This window comes from Acomys russatus, chromosome 32 (assembly GCF_903995435.1).
Source record: "Acomys russatus chromosome 32, mAcoRus1.1, whole genome shotgun sequence".
NCBI classification, from domain to species: domain Eukaryota; kingdom Metazoa; phylum Chordata; class Mammalia; order Rodentia; family Muridae; genus Acomys; species Acomys russatus.
Genome location: NC_067168.1, coordinates 6134600 through 6156655, shown reverse-complemented (window position 1 = coordinate 6156655; position 22056 = coordinate 6134600).

The following is a 22056-nucleotide window of genomic DNA, read 5'->3' as shown; positions in this document are numbered from 1 at the left end:
TACAGCTGTAGGCTGGATACCTCGTGTACTCAGGTGTTTTCCAGAAGAGAACTTAGAAGTCATCAACTTCCACTTGCTCATTATAACAGACATTGGTTCAGAGAGTCAGTGAGCTGACTGAGGCCCCCCGCTTCCTGTTGGCAGAAGTGACTGGGGTTAGTGCTTCTCCACTTTGCTAATGCTGAGACCTTTAGCACAGTCCCCCATGGCGGGGTGAGCTGAACCATAAACTTATTTTCGTTGCTACTTCATAACTGTAATTTTGCAACTATTACAAATCATTATGTAAATATCTGTGTTTTCTGATGGTCTTAGGCGACCCCTGTGAAAGGGTCCTTTGACCCCTTATGTAATCGATCCCTCTCTGCTCAGCGAATGACCAACTGTGAACGTGTACCTCAGGCTAGGGAAGAGAAGAACCCTGTGAAACAGATGTGATCCCATTACCCACTTAGACCCCAGAGCCCAAAGCCTCCAGTCACGCACGCGTGGCTTTGTTGTTGCTTTGTAGACCATGAATCCAAGGGTTACTGATTTAAAGGACCACGTCTTTGAGTGACTTTTTCCCCCTCACAATGCCATGCCAACAGCTGGCTGAGGAACCTTCTAGATGACAGTTTTTCTAACCACTCTTCCAAGAGGAATGGCCATGTCCTACTTCGTGCCTATCGTCCTGCTACAAATGAGTGCGTCTGACGTGTTTCCTCAAGGCAGGTTATCTCACTTTGATTCTGAGACCATAGCATGTAGGTCTTACTCACTTCATATGAAATAAAGTTAACTAGACAGATATGCAAGGAACATGTTGCTCCATGCCTTGACCTTGAGGTAGGAGCAGCTGACAGGGAGGATCAGATTAGTCTCCGAGTTGCAGCACATGGCTGAAAACACTCAAGGCTGTGGTTTTTGTTTTTTGTTTTTGTTTGTTTTGGTAAACTGAATAAATCACATTTTTTAAAGCATAGATGTTCCATTCATGAAACTAATTTATTTCAAGGTAATAACATATTTGTAGTTGCTTGGTGATAGTACGCATTTCCTCTACCGATGGCTGGGGGAAAACTTAGTGCCAGAAAGGAAGAAGCAGTTTTGACAACCATCAAGAGGCCGTGATGTTCGAGTTCAAGACATTAGGACATTCTGTTCCAGGCCACTCCGCTTAAAGGGCACACAGAGGAATCAGCTCCATGCTGCTTCATCCTGCGCTGACTAGTGATCCGTGTGGCAGTGGCACAGCGTGCCACTTTGGTTTAGTCTCTACTGACACTCCTGGTCACTACACGTTCACATCACAAGGACAGGGTGTTGTCAGACTTCAAGACACCTCGAAGGAAATTATAAGCTTTCATTCCTCCCCCACCTCCCCCACCCTCCCACCATCCCCCCCCCCCACCTCCCACCACCAAAGCAGCTACAGGCTACACACGCTGTCTCCCAGCCTAGCCTTGAGTTGTAATTAGAGTCATTGTTGTAAAGTCTCATCCCAAAAGAAAGGCTTTAACAGGGAACAAGCACTCACTACACAACTGATTGCCAGCCCAGGAGTAATGATGGCGCTGGTTTGAAATGTGATAACTACAGGCAGCAAGTTGCCTTAAAGCATGGAACCCTCCTCTCCCACTCCCCCCCCGCCCAGCCTAAGTTTTTTTTTTTAATTTATTTATTATGTATACAGTATGCATCAGATCACATTCTAGATGGTTGTGAGCCACCATGTGGTTGCTGGGAATTGAACTCAGGACCTCTGGAAGAGCAGTCAGTGCTTTTAACCGCTGAGCCATCTCTCCAGCCCCCAGCCTAAGTTTTTATGCTAGCCAAACAGTGCGACTATTGAGCTCTATCTTTTCCTTTTTCATCCTAATTTTTTAAGATGTGACATTTCTGACTCATAGCTGGAAGAGTAGATGGAAACATTTGAGAGTTTAAAGTCACATTAGCGGGGAATGGAATAGAGGCCAGGCAAGGAGAAGCAGAAGGCTAATGACGGCTTCCCTGAGGATGTCTAACTACTCCTAGGCAGCTTCTAAGGTCTTGGCTTACGCCATGACCCAAGCACAGCTCCTTCTGGCTGACAGCACTACAGACTAGGAAAGACTGTAGCACCCAAATGCTTACTGATAGAATGAGTGAGCAGAGAAGGAATGAAGGAAGGCATGAGCCTCTCACTTAGTCATTGTCCATTGAGTGCCTGAGACTCCTGAGGCAGGGAATGGCTTTGCATTCCCCAACACCATGGTTCATCCTACTGTTACTTCTAGAGTCTTTATGTCTTCACGGGGCAGGGATTTTCCACATGTTCAAAGGTCCCAGCTTATTATGCTGCGATTACCTCAAATGTAAGAACGTTCATATAACCACTACAACTGACTCTGAAAAGGTTGCTTACTTACGCCATTTGATTTTTCCAGTACCTCCCAAGATGGCGTGTAAACTGCTTCACCGAACGGTGCTGCCTTGTGCGCTTATTCGTGTCATCTGCCTCTAGTACATACTTGTCCTTCATCCTTCTCCAGAACCGGCTGAACAGTGGTGAATAGGGCTAGGCTCTGGGGCTGATATGGGAGCGGGGGAAACCAGTGGAAGGCTGTTAGGAAATCACCATCAGACTTATCCACAGAATCCACAGAAAAAAACAAAGTTCCCAAAGACCAGCCTTTCAAAGTAGGCAACAAGGTGAAAACAATGCACGCTGGGTTTTAGCTTAGACCAGGGCTATGAGGATAGAGTTGGGACGCGTGTTATCATGCGTCTTTGAAGCAGGGCACTTAGATTTATCGACGGACTGAAATGCCACAAAGTCCGTGGTCAGGGAGTAGTAGGAGGGTCTAGGCTAACTTGAAGACAATGCGGTGACAATGTGTGGGGAAACAGGAGGAATGGGTCAGGGTGGGGCACCTGATGCTCACATGGAAGCTGGTCTTCAGTAGAAGAACCTGGCGTTAAGAGGTTGCACATCTTGACAATCATTGTTGAGCACAGTTCTACTATTGCGTTGCTGTCTTTGGTTTTGTGTTTGACTCTCAAGCTGCATCCCTCCACTGTCAAAGAACGCTCGCCCCATCCTGCTGAGGTCCTGGCATAGCTTCAACGCACAGATTTCAAGTGTTTCATGGGTGGTCACAGGCTCTCACTAACTGTGGATGTCATGGGGAAGGGCTTATGACCGAGATTTTAAAGGTAGGAAGAGATGCAGTGCTCAGGATAGCTCCATGCTCTTCCATTTACATTGTCTGTGTGCATCTCAGGGCAGCTCCATGCTCTTCCATTTACATTGTCTGTGTGCATCTCAGGGCGGCTCCATGCTCATCCATTTACATTGCCCGTGTGCATCTCAGGGCGGCTCCATGCTCATCCATTTACATTGCCTGTGTGCATCTCAGGGCAGCTCCATGCTCTTCCATTTACATTGTCTGTGTGCATCTCAGGGCGGCTCCATGCTCTTCCATTTACATTGTCTGTGTGCATCTCAGGGCGGCTCCATGCTCTTCCATTTACATTGTCTGTGTGCATCTCAGGGCGGCTCCATGCTCTTCCATTTACATTGCCTGTGTGTATCTCAGGGCGGCTCCATGCTCTTCCATTTACATTGCTTGTGTGCATTTCAGGGCGGCTCCATGCTCTTCCATTTACATTGCCTGTGTGCATCCCAGTGTCACTGACTCTGGCTCAGGGCAGGAGAGCGCTCTGGAGGACCCTGCCAAGCTAAACGCGGTGTGAAAGACTGTGTGGCTTACCCTGTCGGTCTTTCCTAATAGACAACTTGATATCAGTTGAGAAGAACATTAAGAGAAGGAAATTTTCATACACTTACTGTAGATAAATCCGTCTGGAAAGGAGTTAAAAAAAAAAGAAGAAGAAGAAGAACTGGAGAAACATGTCAGAATTTATGGTGCATCCCTCTCTTTAATCTGATAGAATGAGGAGCTTGTTTTTTTTTTACATGTTTCTCATATGAATAAAGCGATCTTTAAAAACAGGCAATTACAATTTTAGTTATGCTCTGGGTCTTTTGCTAACCAAAGAATGTGATACGTCGAATGCACACGAAGAAGACTATGCTGAGCAAGAAAGGAATATAGAGAGGAAAGTTTACAGTGGAAAAGTGTCAAGGGCAACATGAGCTCTCCTTCTGCTGTGGCCAAGGTGGCCTTGCTTCTCATTTGGCCAGAGAACCTTCACAGGAGCTGTGAAAAGTCTTGGAGGTCAAAGAGCCTGGATCTAAGCATACAGGAAATATGATGTTCAAATTCTAGGGAAGCTCTGGGGGTCATCCAGCCTGTGTATCTCCTTGGAGGATGGACCAGGGGCCTTCCCAGCCTGCATATCCCCTTGGAAGATGGACCAGGAGCCATCCCAGCCTGCATATCCCCTTGGAGGGTGGACCACAGGTCATCCCAGCCTGCATATCTCTTTGGAGGAGGACCAGGGCCACCCCAGACTGCATATTCCCTTGGAGGATGGACCAGGAGCCATCCTAGCTTTCGTATACCCTTGGAGGATAGACCAGGGCCATCCCAGCCTGCATATCTCCTTGGAAGATGGACCAGGGGCCATCCCAGCCTGTATAGCTTCATGGAGGATGATTCTGATTAGCAATTTGCCTATAGATAAGTTTTTAAAAGGCAAGAGGATGAAACATTAGGTAGGTTAAAAGTGAGTGGCCACCCAACTATGATTAAAATGAGTATAATCCTTTTCCTTTGGGGGGGTGTCAGCTGGGGAACACAACCCATCCTGTCTGATCTTCCAAGTTGGAGGGTGCATGTAGGCTTAAAGCCACATGAGTACTCAAAAGACAGAAGTAGCAGAAAAGAAAGAGGCCAAAGACTAGATGGCCTATCTAAAATTTTGCTAAGGACTAAGCATGAATTAGGAAGGGGGAAAGAAATCTCCCTTGTGGATTTGGATGCATTGGGTCTGGCTTTTTGGAAGGCTTGGGTGGTGGCAGGGGTGGGGGTGGAATAGGATTGCTAGTTTTCCATCTGACTAGCTTTAGACTCACCTAAGAGACAGACCCCTAGGCATGTCTATGGACTATTTCAGAGGGTGGGTGGGACCATCCCACGGACTACAGTCCTAGGCAGAATAAATGGGAGGAAAGGCAGAAAGCAAGCCCGGGGCCAGCATTGTCTCTCGGCTTGCTGTGAAGACAGTCACTTCACGGTAACAGTGTTGAGCCTCCCACCAGGGTGAACTGTATCCCTTCTTCTACCCACGAGTCAAACATCTCTTGAGATGCTTTTGTCGCATATTCAGTCTCAGCATAGGAAAGTAACAAATGTAGCCAAGGACGGAAGTGGGAAATTAGGTCCAAGTAGCATAAAAGGCAAAAGTAAGGAGGGGGCGGGGAGCGGAGGGAGGCAGATAAACCCTCCATCCTTCTTTTCTCGTCATAGTGTACCATGATGGAAACGCAGGTCTACGTGCCCCGATGGAACAGGATGGCTCTGTCAGCAGGCAGAGCTAGGCCTCTGCGGATAAAACCCTTAACACTGGAACACAGATGTGTGTTCAGAAAAATATGGTCCTCAACAGTAGGTGGCAAACGGTGACGCTTTGTTTCATGTAGCTTCACATCAGTTCCTTTCCTGCATCCTGCTTTCCCTACTGTACTGTCTTGAACTTACATATCCCAAGTGAAGTCTCAACACAAATAGGAGGAATAAAGCAAAAGATTATATATTACAATTGGGGTAATAAGAGAAATTCTAACAACACAAGGTAGAAAGAGAGAGCAGGAGAGATATTTCTAGAAAGGGAAAAAGAAATCATGCTCCATGAATAAATTGAAAAATTCTAAATCATAGAGAGAAATTTTCAACACACCTCCCAGATAAGCTGCTAGGACCTTTTCAGTATTCTTCCCTTGGAAGCTCAGAGGTCGAAAGAACAAACAATAGCAGGCCCGTAATATATTTAAATGAGAAAATGGACGTAAATTATTTTTGGAAATCCCAAAGAGCCGGGAAGCTGTCCAACTATCGTAGAATACTGTTATGGCAGTGCAGGACCACAAGACTGAAGAAGGGACAGGATGCCTCTGTCAGCAGGGACAGCCTGGTCCTCACAGTCACATCCTTGTGCTGTAGTATCTCAGCTTCCTGTGGGAAGATGCCTCTGGCCCTGCTCTTGACTCACTCTACAAGTCCAAGATCTTAAGGTATCAAAATCACTGGGGCTCACGGTCTACAAATGAACTGTAAGGTAGAAGACAGGCTTCTTTAAAAAAATGTAGTCATTTTCTCTAACCGCCTGCTTTTTTATCTTTGGGTGGCAAATCTCTCTACTTCCCTCTCTACTTTATATTTTGCCTCAAGGACTCACTTTTACTGTTGTGCTTTGCAGTGACAGGAAACATCAAGCAGGCCAAGGAAGCCTTCGCTGAGCCACACACCACCCCAATCCCAGGAGATGGTAACCCTGACCCCAAGTTCCTGGGTTCTCTGAGAAAACCACGCAGGAGAGGAAAAGAAGGCAGAGCAGGAGCCTGTGCCTTCAGAAAAAAGACTGGGTGTGAGGTTGTATTATTTACCTCCCACTACATGACTTTTAGTCAGGAACAAAAGCCCAAGAGAGAAAAGGGAAAACACAGTCTTCTTTTTCTCTCCCTCCAGGGAGGCAAAGCCACCTCGAGTTTTGTATACTCCCCGCACAGAATAGCAGAAAGATAAAGCCTACCTGATTCTTAATTTCCATACTGTTCCCATGTCAAGCCAATGAATATATTACTGGAATTAGAGAGAGCTCTAGCTGGGCTGCCAGATGACACAAAAGAAATAAGGGCTAGCTGTCAAGGTTCCTAGTCTCATTGGTGAAAAACTTTAAGGATGGATCCAAACAGAAAATTTTACATTAATTAATTTATTTATTTACTTTACATTCCCATTATAGCGCCCCATTCCCCATCCTCCCGGTCCCCCTCCCTCCCCTATTCCTCAGAAAAGCTCATCAAGTCACATCAGGATTGAGGAAGTTCTCTTTCCTGTGACCTGGTGAGTCAGCCCTGCCAGTGATCAAGCTGAGTCCATGTCAGAGACACGCCCTGCTCTCCTTACTAGGGGACCCACATGAAGCCTGAGCTGCCCATTGGCTACATTTGTGTAGGGGGCCTAGGTCCAGTCTATTCGTCATCCTTGGTTGGTACCCGTCTGGGTCCTTATTAGTTGCCTCTGTTGGTCTTCTTGTGGAGTTCTTGTCACCTCCAGGTCCTTCTACCCATCCCTCCTCCCGCTTTTCCACACTATTCCCTATGCCTGCCCAGTGTTTGGCTATGAGTCTCCACATCTTCCAAACAGAATTTTGAGGACAACGTTTAACAGTGTTCCAAAGAAAAATCTCCAGGGAAGGCAAGCTGTAAACCTCATCAGCTGCCTGGAAGAAGACGATGAAAGAGTGAAGAGAGAGAGAGAGAGAGAGAGAGAGAGAGGAGTGGTGTGTGTGTGTGTGTGTGTGTGTGTGCTTATGCACACACCCGCACATGAGAGAGACAGAAAGATATATATATATATATATATATATATTATATATATATATATATATAGAGAGAGAGAGAGAGAGAGAGAGAGAGAGAGAGAGAGAGAGAGAGAGAGAGAGAGAGCAATCCACGATGATTTTTACGGCATAGATGTCACAGACAAGCAGCCTCATGTCAGGGAGGGGTGGCCAAGGACCTGAGACAGGATAGGACAGAAACCTAGGGGAAAACCAAATAGTACTGTTTTTCTACAGGCACATAGCAATACAGTGACTCCTAATGACATTCTGCTAGACTCATAGATCGGTGTCCAGTATCTTGTTCAGCCATCATCAGAGAAACTTCCTCCTGCAGCAGATGGGAACAAATACAGAGACCCGCGTCAGACATTGTGCAGAAAGTGAGAGACCTTTGGCACACTCAGCTCCCAAAAGGATGTCCCCACAAGAAGTCTCCCCTCAGGGCTCAGGGAAGAGTAAGAAGAAATAGTGAAAGAGCCAGAGGGGATGGAAGATGCCAAGGAACCAAGGCCTTCTAGACATAGCAGTGCTGGCACATATATGAATCCCAGAGACTGTGGCAGCATGCACAGGTCAGCACCAGATGGGACCCTGGGGCAGAGAAAAAGAACTAGACACACACCCCATCCCTTACCCAGAAGCTTCTCCAATTGGTAGCCACTTGCAGATGAAAAGGTGATTTTCTCCAAGGGAATCTCACTGGGAACCCTTAAGGGTAGCCCCATTCCCAGCAGGAGATGGTCAACAGAAAATAAACTCAAAGGCACGTTTGGAGGGTCTTTATCTCATAACATTTTAAAATGTGTGTTTTCTATCTTATAGGGCCTTTTGTATATGTTATGGCTGTGTGTGCGAATGTGTGTGTCTCTGCGTCTATATGTGTTTCTTGTACTTTTTCTGTTGTCAACTACATCATGACTCAAATCAGTAAAGGACAGTAGAACCGTAGGAATGTTAATGTTAGTTAAATTAGATTTCTGTGCAATGCCTACTTTCTGAACCTTCTCCAATAATGCTTGCAGTACACGTATTATTGTTGGTGTTTGATGAATAATTTTTGGCCTTTCTGCTATCTGTTTCAGTGTTAGTGTAGAGCCAATGTCTCTTTTCCATGTAGATGGCTTGATCCTTTTCTTCTTCTTCTTCTTCTTCTTCTTCTTCTTCTTCTTCTTCTTCTTCTTCTTTATTCTTCTCTTCTTCTTCTTCTTAAGACAGGGTTTTTCTGTGTTGCCCTGCAAGTGCCGGTATGAACATGTATTTGCCATGTTCTAGTAAAACTGTTTTTGGTTGTTTATCTTTTTAGTCAAAATCTCATCAGTCCATTTAAAACCCTACTGCAGGGAGGGAAGATGGCTCCACGGGTAAAGCACTTGCAATGCAAACCTGACGGCCTGAGCTTGGATCCTCCAAACCCGCATAAAAGCTGGATGCAGTAGCACACGCCTCTGCGGTCCTTGAAGTCCTGTGGGAAGGGTGGAAGGCAGAGGTAGGAGAATCCCCCAAGGCTGGTCCAGCACCTGCGGCTGTGGATGACGGGGAATGTAGAAGGAAGGTGAGGATCAACAGCGTAGGTTATCCTCTGACCTCCACATGCTCGCATAGCACATGTAAGTGTACACTCACACACAGGAACATATATCATACACAACACACACACACACACACACACACACACACACACACACACACACACACACACTCCTTCTACATCCTCTATCAATTCTCAAGATAAAGGGAAGTTACCTGTATATTTTAATGCTTCATTTTCTGCTTTAGACTCCACTTGTATCTGCCATGGGCATAGGCAGTCTAGAGATGGGCTTCCACTGATGGACTTGCGGGAACCTATGCACCAACCACCCAGTCATGCATGCAGGCTTTTAAAAGGCAGCAGCAAAGTGACCCTTAGCTTTCATTGGGTTCTCAAAAGAGTCTGCAATGAAGCAAAAATATAAGTAAATGCTTCTGTTTCCTTCGGCATCAACAGTGCCCTTAGCACCCGACTTTTTCTTATTGACCCAGCTGTACACTTCAATGTACATCTTATTCAGCTCGGCTGACAACTCCTCTCCTGCCCTGACTGGTTTTGGAGAGGAAACAAAGAATCTTTCCCACGCTAGGCAAGTGCCCTCCTTCTGAGGAGGATATCTCCAGCCTCCAGCCACCCGCTGTCAAGCTCTTTTAATCCACAGACTTGCCAAAGTCCAGTTGGTCTGTTCTAGTCCAGACCTTCTGGAAATTACAGCATGGAAGGGAGTCAAGTCTCCTTTCAAATCTGTTTATCTTAATTAATAAAATTTTTATAAAATCTAACATCATTTTTATAATTCTACACACACACACACACACACACACACACACACACACACACACACACACAACCCGATCATGTTCATGCCCCATGCCCCTATTAAGCCCCTCCCACTTCTATTGACCCCTTTCCTCCCAAATACTTCCCCTCCTGCTTTCATTCAGGGGCCCCCAACCCCAGCCCCCGCCCCAGAGTTGGAGTAGGGTTGCTTGTATGAGCACAGCTAGGGAGTTATTTATTGGAGCATGAGGAACTTACCGACGGCTACAACACTGAAGCAAATGAAAACCCCTTTGTCCTACCAAACATCAGCTGCCTACTGCTGAGACATGGGACCTCATGAACAGCTGCAAACCCATGATGGAACGGCGGGTCCAGTTTCATGCAGGTCTCATGCAGGCAGTCTTGGCAGCTGTCTGTTTATGATTGCGAGGGCTGTGAGACATCCAGAAGACAGTGTTCGCGGACAGCTCTGTTTCCCACCATCGGGCCCTCACCCTCATAGTTCCACAGACGATGGAGGGGCTGATATGGATGCCTCATTTAGGGACAAGCACTCTACAGTCACTTTTTCTCAGCACTTTGCCAAGCTATGAGTCCTTGCATTACCTACCACCCACTGCAAAAATCAGCTTCTGTGCCCAAGGCTGAGACCAGAGCTAGTGTGTGTGTGTGTGTGTGTGTGTGTGTGTGTGTGTGTGTGTGTGTGGACTTTGTGTCCATTTTCCAACAACTATAATATATGCCATCCCAGGCCTGAGGCCTCTCTAGCCACAGGCTTTTGTTTGTGCATTTGTTTGAGACAGGGTCTTTCACTGGCCTGGAATTCACTCAGTAGGGTAGGCTAAGCTGGCTGGCTGGTGATCCCCAGCGACCTTCCTGCCTCAACCTCCTGGGTGCTGGAATAGCATGGCACTGCCATAACTAGCTTTTTTTATGTTGCTACTGGGGATTAAAGGCAGGCCTTCGTGTTTGCTTCCCAGCCTTAGCAATAGGCTTTTGGCTAGTTTCACAGTGACAGGTATGTATTCCCTTCCATGAGTAGAACAGCCTTCAAATCCGATGAGAAAGAAGTGGGTTATCCCCCCAAATATGCCAGCTGCCGTGTCTTGCCTGTGCAAGACTATTGACTCTCCTCCCCGAGCAGCCTGCATAGCACCTTCTGTTGTTGAAAATGCTAACCGTAGAGAGCAAGCTCCCTCCCTGCTCAGCTCCAGGCTAATGTTTCTATGTTTTGTATTTGAAGTGTGCAGTGTCTTCAGCAACAGTCTTACCATGTAGTTCTGGTAAGTGACCGAGAGCAGTGGCCATATCCTGATGTTTTGCGGGGGCTCCACAGCCAACATGCCATAGAGAAGCATCCTGCCCCTGGCAGTGGGGTTTTCATTTAAAAATTGCGACTTCTGGGAACAGCATTGTCTACCTATATGGGATACCTCTGTTCAAACTATTTTTTAAAATTTCATCTTTTAGTTACTTTATAAAATACTAGGTTTCTATTGGGCTGTTTCATATATCTTTAGTTTTAGTTAGCCCTACTCCACATCCATACATTTTCCCCACCCCACTGACCTACTCCTGTGTAAACCTTTCCGTGTTAGCACTCACCTGCTACGTTCATATTATATGTATTTTACTACCCCATTCCTGTGTTTCCCCTCCTCTGTGGTCTTTCTCTTCCTTCTTGGTCTTTAAAGACAATACAACTCTAACACAAAAATCTAAAATTGAGGAGCTAGAGAGATGGATCAGGGGTTAACAGCACTGCAACAGTCGTTGCAGAGAACCATTTGGCAGCTCACAATCAGCTGTAACTCCAGTTCCAGGGGATCTGACACTTTCCTCTGGCCTCTGTGGGCACCAGGCATGTGCCTGGTGCACATACATACATGCAGGTGGTTGATTCAGAGGTTCATGCAAGCCTTATTGCTTGGCTGTGAGTTTCAGCATCTGATTCCATCAGCTGCTGTGTGGGGTCTCTCAGAGGACGGCTATGCTAGGCTCCTGTCTGTAAGCATAGCAGAGTGTCATGCATTGTGCCAGGGCTCGGCTCTCCCATAGCTCATTTTTTGACTGGGTTGTTTTCTTGATGTTTTGATTATTTAGTTCATTGTGTATTCTAGGTGCTAATCCTTGCCGGAGGTATAACTGGCAGAGATTTTCTGCCGTTCCCATGGGCTGCTTCTTCACCTGACAGTTTCCTTTGCTTTGTGGAAAGCCTTTTCATTTCACAAAGTCCCATTTTATTGATTAAGTGGCCTTATTTCCTGAGTGACTGCCTTATTTAAAGAAATTCTCACCCACATCTGCACCTTGTAGCATATTCAACACCAACTCTAGAAATTTCACACTTTATAGCGACATGCCAGGTGAGAGGTAAAGATCTAGTTTCTTATGCTACACTTACACATCTAGTTTCCCCAGCATGATTCGTTGATGATGCTGTCTTTTCTCCAGTGTGCATTTTTTTTGAGCTCTAAAAAACAACAACAACAACAACAACAACAACAACAACAACTCAGGTGACTGTAGTTGTGGGAAATTATATCTTGGTCACCTATCTTACTGATCCACAGTCTGTTTTTATGAAAGTACCATATCATTATTTTATGGCTCTGTAGTATAATTTGAAATCAGGTAAGTATTCTTTTTGCACAGGATTGATGTGGCTATCTGGAGACGTTTTGGTGCTTCCATATACATTTTAAGATTTTTTTTTTTTTTAATTTTGGTGAAGAATGGCACTGATATTTTGATTCAGCTTGTGTTGAATCTGCAGATTGCTTTTGAGAAGATGGCCATTTTAACGTTAGCCACCCATGAGCATGAGAAGGCTGCCCATCTTCTAGAGCAGTGGTCCTCAACTTCCTAATGCTGAGATCTTTAACACAGCTCCTTGTGTGGTCCTCACCTCCCAACCACAAATTATTTGTGTTGCTACTCCATAACTGTAATTTTGCTACTGTTATGAATGGTAGCGTAAATATCTGCATATGCAGATAATCTCAGGTGACCCCTGAGAAAGGGTCATTTGACCACCAAAGGGTTGCGACCCTCGGGTTGAGAACTGCTGTTCTAGAGTCTTCCCTCAATTTCCTTCTTTGAAGGTTTAACATTTTCATTATAGACGTCTGTCTCTTCCTTTGCTAGGTTATAATCCCCCCCACAGTTTTGTTGAGGACATTGTGTTTTCTTTGTTTGCAAGTTTGTTATTGGCACATTGTCTGGCTTTTGTGCGTTAATTCTGTATCCTGCCACTTTACTGAAGGATTTTAATCCGCTCAAAGAGGCATTTGGTAGAGTATTTAGGGTTTCTAGTGTATAGGACCATATCCTCTGAGAAAGGGGATGCTTCGACTTCTTTACCTCTTTGAATCTCTTCTATTTCTGTAGGCTTACTGCTTCAGCTAAGACTTCAAGCACTACCTTGACATGTACGGCACTCCTGCTTTGTCACTCTGACCCCAAAATTATTCCTATTCATGATGTAGACTTTGCATAACATGAGGCAATTGATAAGGATAGGTCCTTGTCATGCGTTGACATAGTTTCCATGTTGGTTTGTTTTGCTAACACCCATACTCCCTCCCTGAAAATGTTCAAACACTAGCCATTTCTCTCTGAGAATATAACTAAGATTCTATGGTGGGCTCAAGGACATACACTTTTAATGTTTTATTACAGTCGTTCAAAGAAATCACAACTTGCAAAAGGAAACTCAACACGAACATGACGCACGGAGTATAAAGAAATGCTCACACTAATAGCAAAGCGAAAGAGTGTCTTCAGAGTAATTGCAGTGTTGAGTAGGTAGTTTTAAAAATACTCACTGAAGATGTGTGAAGTAAACTCCATCTGTTTTTCCTCCCATGAAGTCATTGGTGGGGGAACCTGATGCTAACAAATTTGGGAGGAATATTTGGGAGGATGTGCTGTGCCTCAGGTTCCTGTGAGTGTGAGGAAAGGCAAAGAGTGTTGCTGGGTATGGGAGCTCTGGCTTGGGGGTTTTCCCAGGCACACACCATTTTAAGGAAGCACTGTGGACATTGTTGTAGAGCACCCCAAGAGTGATGCTCTCAGTTTCACAGCCATCTGCTGTGGCCCTACTGTGAGTTTAAAGCAGATTTGGATTTTTTGTCACACTAGATGAAAGGTGAAGCAGTCCTTGGGATGCTGTGTGAGCAGGGCTCTTGGTCAAGTAAATTGAAGAAATAGTCATATCATATTCATGGACATTGTCCGTGAATATTAGCATCTTTAAAGCTCTGGAAAGTCGAGGAAATCTGTTAATATTTTGTTCACCCAGAATCCCCTATCCCTTTGGACTTGGGATCTGTTTTGTATAATAGCTGGCTTAGCTTGGGTTTCTATTGCTGTGAAGAGACCCTATGGCCACAGCGACTCTTAGAAAGGGGAACATTTAATTGGTGCTGGTTTACAGTTTCAGAGGTTTAGTCCATTATCATCATGGCAGGAAGCATGGCAGCGTGCAGGCAGACATGGTGCTGGAGAAGGAGCTGAGAGTTCTACATCATGATCTGGAGGCTGCAGAAGGGGACTGACTGGGTGTGGCGTGAGCACGTACAACCTCAGAGCCCACGTCCACGGTGACCCACTTCCTCCAACAAGGCCACACCTATTAGCATCCCAAGAAAATGTGCCCTCTACTATTGAAGATAAATGCTAAGGACTTAAGTACAAAAGGAGCCTGGGATTCCCGTACTAGGGAAGCGGGTTTTGTTTGCTTGTTTTGTTGCTGTTGTTGTTGTTTTGTTTTTCCAGACAGGATTTCTCTGTGTAGCCTTGGCTGTCCTGGACTCACTTTGTAGACCAGGCTGGCCTCGAACTCAGAGTGACCCACCTGCCTCTGCCTCCCAAGTGCTGGGATTAAAGGCGTGCGCCACCACACCCGGCCTAGGGATGCGTTTTATGGGGAGTCAGCTCAGCTGCGTAGGATGGGCAGCCTTTAGTGGAGCAGGTACTCACGCCAGCCCACCTTGAAAGAAGACCCACATCTGCTCACAAGCTCCAGTGTGTCTCATTTTCACTGTGTCCCTTTCCAGGTCCTGAAACTCTGACTTTGGGCCTTCCCCTTCCAAAGTTGTCTCCTAGGAGTCTCCGGTCCAATTCTCAGATCTTTATTTTCACCGCTTATATGTCTTTCGCCTTACTGATTTTTTTTTTTTTTTTCCTGACTAAAGAATATACATCACCCATCCCTGGCAGAGCGGCTCAAATGGTTCCTTTACCAAACTAACAGTAACCATAGCAGGAATATCAGATGAACTGACAAAGTGTTTTTGTGTTGGGTGCTGACTGATTTGGTTGTCATGGTATTAACCTCTGTCTTATAGCAGGACTTCTCTTGTTCCCTTTGCAGAGGATGAGGTTAGGGCTTGGAGACATTATATGACTTTCCCAGGTGGTCTTATTTGCGTATAAGCCTGTCTTATAAGAAAAGCTATATATATTCAATTATTTATTTACATATAAGGCTGCCTTATAAGAATGGAAGGATGGCTCAGTGGGTAATCCCCAAGCTTGATTATCTAATTCCTACAAGTTATCCTCTAACCCCGGCATGCATGCTGTGACACATGTACCTTCATACACATGCACACACTAAATACATGCAATTACTTTTGAAAAAGAAGGGCATGGTACACATCTGAGCCAGATCACAAAGCAAAGACTTTCTAGGACAGTTCTTCTCTGTAATCACCCTTTTGGTGTGAACCCCACTCTTCTTCTGGGAACTTGGGCTTTGAGCTGGCTTCCTGCTGGGTTTCTGAAGGAGACAGGAATTAGGCAGAAGTCATGGAATCAGCTCTCAGGACATCTTTCTTTCTTTTTTCTTTCTTTCTTTCCTTCTTTCTTTCTTTCTTTCTTTCTTTCTTTGTAATGTAGAGGTAGAGACAGGAGTGCTTCTTTCTAAAATATATTTATTTATGTATGTATGTATTTATTATGTATACAGTGCTCTGCCTGCATGTACACCTGCATGGCAGAAGAGGGCACCAGATCACATTATAGAAGGTTGTGAGCCACCATGTGGTTCCTGGGAATTGAACTCAGGACCTCCGGAAGAGCAGTCAGTGCTCTTAACTGCTGAGCCATCTCACCAGCCCCCAGGACACTTTTCTTGACACTGTCCCTGTCCTTGGCTGAATTGCCATGCACAAAGGGCATCAGTGTCTCTCGTTGTAAAGGGCGTGTGTCAAGGTTGCTGGGGAAATCTAACAACCTTGAATGGTAGTGGAACTGCTGAAACACATTTCACAATGCTTCGCAGTTGAAATCAACAGAGAGTAACGTGGCACACCTTCCTGCTTCCAATTTGCTTCTCGTCTCTCTAAGTACCCTACAGTGGATAAATCATATCGCTTAGCTTACTAGACCGAATCCCTCCCCATTCCTGCTTTAGTTAGTAAAGTCATTAGGAATCACTCAAATTAGACCAAGAACTGTACTTCTGTGATTCGTCAATGTGAGGCAAGGGCTTTGTGAGGCTCGAGTGAAAGAAACAATAAAATGTACACTAGAAACAAGCCATAGCAGCCCCTCAAGGGCAGTGATTCTCTACAGGGGGCATTTTATCCTTGTCCTGGTTTCCTTTCTGTTGTTTGTTGTTGTTGTTGTGACAAAACATAATGACACGGAAGTGACTTAGGAAGGAAAGGGTTTGTTTCCTTTCACAGCCCATCACGGAGAAATGTCTCTGCCTCCTGAGTGCTGGGACTAAAGGTGTGCGCCAACACTGCCGGCATAACTAGCGTTTGTTCTGCTCAGGACTGCTTGCCTAGGCTCAGTGCTGCCAATGATGGACTGGGCCCCTTTACATCAACTAAATAACCAAGACGACCCCCCACAGATACACCTACGTGGCAGTCTGGTCTGGGAGATTCCTTCTCAGGCACTATGGGTTGTGTCAAGTTGACAGTCAAAGCTAACTAGAACAATAGTTCAAAGAAGTACAATAGTATCTAGGAATATTCGTCATTGTAGTGACCAGGGAGTTAATGGCATCGAGTGGGAAGCTGTAAGGATGCTATTTAGCATCTTGCACAAAGCACGGGACTCCCACCTCTCTACAGAGACTTCTCCAGCCCAAAAAGATGACGAGTGGACAGGCTGAAAGCCCTTTATCTACAATCTGATGGAGTGGTTCACACTTCCCTTTTCCAACCTAAAATGTTTCATGGACGCATGGACTGAGTTAGTGTGAAAATCAAACGAATTATAGCTGACATAAGATCCTCCGAGTTTCTTGAGGACAGAGGTGGTGGCATTCAGCCGAGAGTAACGTGACCAGTTCTTCTGCCTCTATTTTGGAGCTCAGAGCTTAATTATATGTGATGGCTCCTGTGGCAAGAAAAGAAAATTGCGCTCGCACAAGAATAACCACCTCCAAGAGCCGTAGGAAAGTTTAAACAAAAAAACTCCTAGCTTGGGAAAAGACAGATAACTCTGCCCTGTTCCTAAAGCCGCTGACCTCTCACGGAGGCAGCTGCAGTCAGACGTGCTCCCGCAGAAGGACCTTGTCAAGAGGGCATGCTGTGGGCTGGAGAGGTGGCTCAGGGGTTAAGAGCACTGACAGCTCTTCCAAAGGTCCTGAGTTCAATTCCCAGCAGCCACATGGTGGCTCACAACCATCTATAGTATGATCTGATGCCCTCTTCTGGTGTGCAGGTGTACATGCAGATAGAACACTCATATGCATAAAATAAATAAATTTTTTTTTTTTTTAAAAGGAGTGCATGCTGTAATTGCTGACAGGTTCCACGGGAAGATGAGAGAAAGAACACTAGGCTGTAACAAGAAGCACAAAGCACGAGTGGGCGGTACAGCTTTTAGACAGACAGTTGCTTTAGGTGAATCTAGAATACAGGGGCCTCTCAGTAGCTTAATGAGTTCAGAAGAGGCCACCTTGCTTTACTCCTCTTGACAGAGTTTTCATTGCGAAGCCTTAATTTAACGTCTTGGGATTTCCCTTGGAATTTTCCCTTATAAAACATTGCAGAATGAACAGTTTTCGAGTTGGACACCTAGGCCTCGGGAATTAAAGGCCTGCACCCTGCCCCTGGTCTCCCTGACCCTTAATGAAAGATTTCATCAAAACTTATTTACTTGTTATAATATGCATATAAAGTAATGTAAACATTTCACTTCTCCCTTTTTTTCTGTTGTTCTGAGACGTTATATAGCCTGTGCAGGCACTCCTGTACAGCTAACCTCAAACTTGCAATTCTCCTGCTTCTGCCTTCCGAGTGGTAGGATTAGAGATATGTGATTCATGTAATTTCACACCTGGCCATAGACACTTCCAGTGAAAGACTTTTTAATGAAAATTCCACTTCTTGCATCATTAGGCCTTACCTCCTCGAAACAGTGACTTGGGGAAAAAAGATATTGGCATATATCATATATTGTACACAGTGTTGGGGTCCATAAAGGCAAGCTCTTTTAAATATACCATGTATCTAGAGCATATCTGCCTCAGTTTTATTCTTCCCCCTTAAGCCCCCTTTCAGATCCTTTCCCACCTATCTCATCCCAACCCTCAGTCTTTCATCTGATTTCCTATCTTCTATATACATATATGCTTTGTGTAGATATACAGAATTCTAGAACCCATAAATAATAGAAAACATGTAGTGTTTCTCTTTCTATGGCTTATTTCACTTAACATGATGATATCAAGTTGCAACTATGTATTTCTTCATCCATTCATATTACTGACAGACACCTAGGCTGATTCTGTAGCTTAGCAACACAATCCTAAAGCATGGATGTGCAGGGATCTCTGTAGCCCACTGACTTTGGGCATATACCAAGAAGTGATACAGCTGGGTCACATGGTAGCTGCATTCTTAGTTTTGAGGGGACCTTGACACCAGTTTCCAAAGAGGCAGGCTCAATTTTCACTCCTTATAGCAATGGATGAGTCCCTTCAACCCGTGATTCTCAACATTTGTTACTGCTGGTCTTCTTCTTTTAATCTTTTAAAAATTGTGCTATTTTCCTGATGCCATCGAGGAGCGTGACAGCAATGCCCATTAAAACTTCCTTGACAGTCGTAGATTTGAACTGCTACATGAGGTACGTATCTCACCATGTCACTGGTAAGGGACAGCAATGTCGGGGGTACTGACTAAAGACATTATCATTCATAGATCATCCCGAGCTTCGGGTACCAATACTTGAGTAGTGAAATGATGAAGGAATGGAGAAAGTGGGAAAAGAGGATAAGCTATGAGTGAGGAGAAAACGATGTGGGTTGGAAGAATATGAAGTAGAAAGATCATTACAGCTGTGGAAATGGAGAATAGGCTTTTTTAAAATAGGTGTAGGAATAAAAGAGGATTGTCATAAAAGCCTTTCTGAGTGAGACTGGCAACAGTAATGCATACAATTTCAAGTGGTAATAGAAAGACAAGAAACTTGAAGTGGGGGAGGGGGGAGAAACACTAAACTAGGATTTCAAAAGACGGAATAGCAAAATAAAAAGAAAACATTAGGAAAGAGTATATCCACATTTCTTTCCCCATTGCAGTGATTTGGTTTCTCCAGCTGCTAGAATTGTCATTGGTGTTTGTCTCTACGGCCAGAGGATTGCTAGTCTCAGCAGCTCAGCAAAGTAACTCAGTGTGCCCATCACACTTCTTGCCGCTGTTCCCTGGCCAGATTCCCCCCTGCTTTCCCCACCACAGCAAGCTATAATCTTGTCTCTTGGGATTAAGGGAAAGAGCACAATATGGGCAGGGCTTGAAGGACTTGAAGACCCTCTCACTTCTGAGTGGGGACAGACCCCTGGGTTCTATTCTGCATTCCCCTTGGTGAGGAAGTCATTTCCCCTGGTTGCTTCCCAGTATCCAGGTTCCTTAAGCATAATTGATCGTGTCTACTGCCACAGTTTCCCTACTCTAGTCTAATGCCTTGGATTGCCTTTCACCAGGCTTGTCCATTAAAATTCTGGTGTCCTTCCTTCACAGCGGGGAACCGGCGGGGACTGTGCTGATCCACTGATTGGTTGTGATCAAGATGGCCGTGGCCGGGAGGTGGCAGGAGTCACAGCAGCATGAGCCTTAGCGGGTGGATGGTGAGCACTGCGGCAGTGATGTTGGCAGGTGTCCACCTTCAAAGTAGAAATTCCCTGGTGATTTCACTGCTGCAGGAAGTTCCCTGGCGGTGACATTAAAGGCTTCTTCACAAGGGACTCTCCTTCACAGATTTTAAAAGTTAACTTTGCTTGAATGTAGTAGGTGACCTAGTTGGCAATCATGTACCTTCAAGGCCTGAAACATGTCATTCCATCTTTATCAGGGTTTCTACTGGGATGTCTGATGTTAGTCCAGTGATTTTGCTTCTGTCCCTTTCTCTTGCAGGTTTTAGAATTCCTTCTCAGTTTTTTTTTTTATACTTTTATTTTATTACACATGTATAAGACAAACTACATACAGCAGGGAGAACCATGTGACAATCATGAGAATAATGAGTTCTATACATGTTACATTCATAGTGACTTGGCCATCTGCATTTGTCCTGTTTGAAGTAAGTGTCTTCTTTCCTATCTTGTTGGGTCTAGATTTCTGAATGAGATTTAATATCTCTCTTATCTCAACTCTAATAGCTTAACTTCTTTATCTTGACCTAAAATGATCTTGTCCCCTAACCAGCTAAATTTCCTTCTCGATTTTACAGTCTTGAATTTTAACTACAACGTGTTATAGAGTTCTCCATGTGAATTTGGGGTTCCGGGGGTTTCTTGCGCTCCCATATGAATCTTTCCTTAGGTTTAGGAAGATTTCATCTGTAATTTCATAGACAAGATTCTCTCTACCCTTAATTTCTTACCTCAGTGCCTTCTTGTCTACAGATCTGTAGGGCTTTCCCCGCTTGATCATCTTTCAGAGTCACTTTACTACTTTTGTTTTTCCGTATTGATTTCTGAACACAGGTTCTCTGTCTCTGTTCCCCATCTCTGGCGTTCTTTCTTTGGCTTGATGCAGTCTATCGGTGGTCCAGTGTGGTTTCCATCCGATCCAGTGGGTTTTTCATTGCCAACATTTCAATCTCGGTGTTTCGTGTTCTCAACTCTCCTTTTGAGTTGCAGACTTTCACTGGGGTGCCTGACTGTTGATTAATCTTTGTTTTCTTCTTCAAAGAGTGCTTAGTCATCGATACCAGGCTACCTGTCAAAGCGATGCCTGGACCCAGCACTCAGACCTGGAGAGTGACAAAATAGAGCCCCACTTTGAATGGTCCCCAGTCACACTGGAGAACTGCTGACTCCCCACATGCCCAACCAGGCTGAAGACGCCTAAGAACTGTAGGCATGCACCGTGGGCCAGGATACTGGTCTCTACTAGGCTGCCTGGATCACCTTTCAGATGAGGTCATTCACTGACTGGGAGCCCAGAGCTGGACCGTGCTGCTTGTTCCTTCCTCTGCGTATGCCTTCTGTTTCTCTGTGCTTCTCAATGCGTCCATCACTTATATTGTTGGTTTTTTTCATCCATTTTGCTTTTCCCCCCTAGTTGCTTACTTTCTTTCCTAGGCTCTGGATTTGATCCATCCACTCATTTGTAACATTTTGGATGTAACTGACATTTTTTTTTTTTTTCCAGAAAACTTTTGAAATCTCCATTTGGTATTTTTCCCATTTCAGAATCTTGGAGTACAGATGTTGCGGTGTTATGGTGTCTCAAGGAAGTCACATTGCCTTGCCTTTTCCTGTTTCTTATAACTGTAATTTCAACATCTGTTGATTTGGATGCCTCCTCTGGATTTTGATGAGGAAGGGGATCTTTTTTATTGAATACTCTACTCTTAAAAAAAAATTTTTTTTTCCTTTTCCTTTGTTTAATGAGTGACTGACCAGGCAGCAAACTGTCTCATCTTTTAGTTTCAGAAGCTGCTTGCCTGCACTTCCTACTTAAATAGTAATTTTATTCCTTCTCAAGTCTCTGATGGGGTTGAGTACTAGATAGATAATTTCACAGTGAGGCTTAAAATTGTTTAGGATTTAAGAAAATGTTTTAAGGTCTAGAAAGGTATTTTTTTTAAGTTGATAAATACAAGATATGATAGAATAATACTCTATTCTTGAATCCTCAATATCCAGGGAGAAGAAAAACAAAATTCTGTAACATTGACAACATCAAACTACACAAGATAAAGAAATATAATTATATATCACCAGTGACCATAAAACTAAAAATGTTATCAATTTAAAACTTAGAGTGATTGTA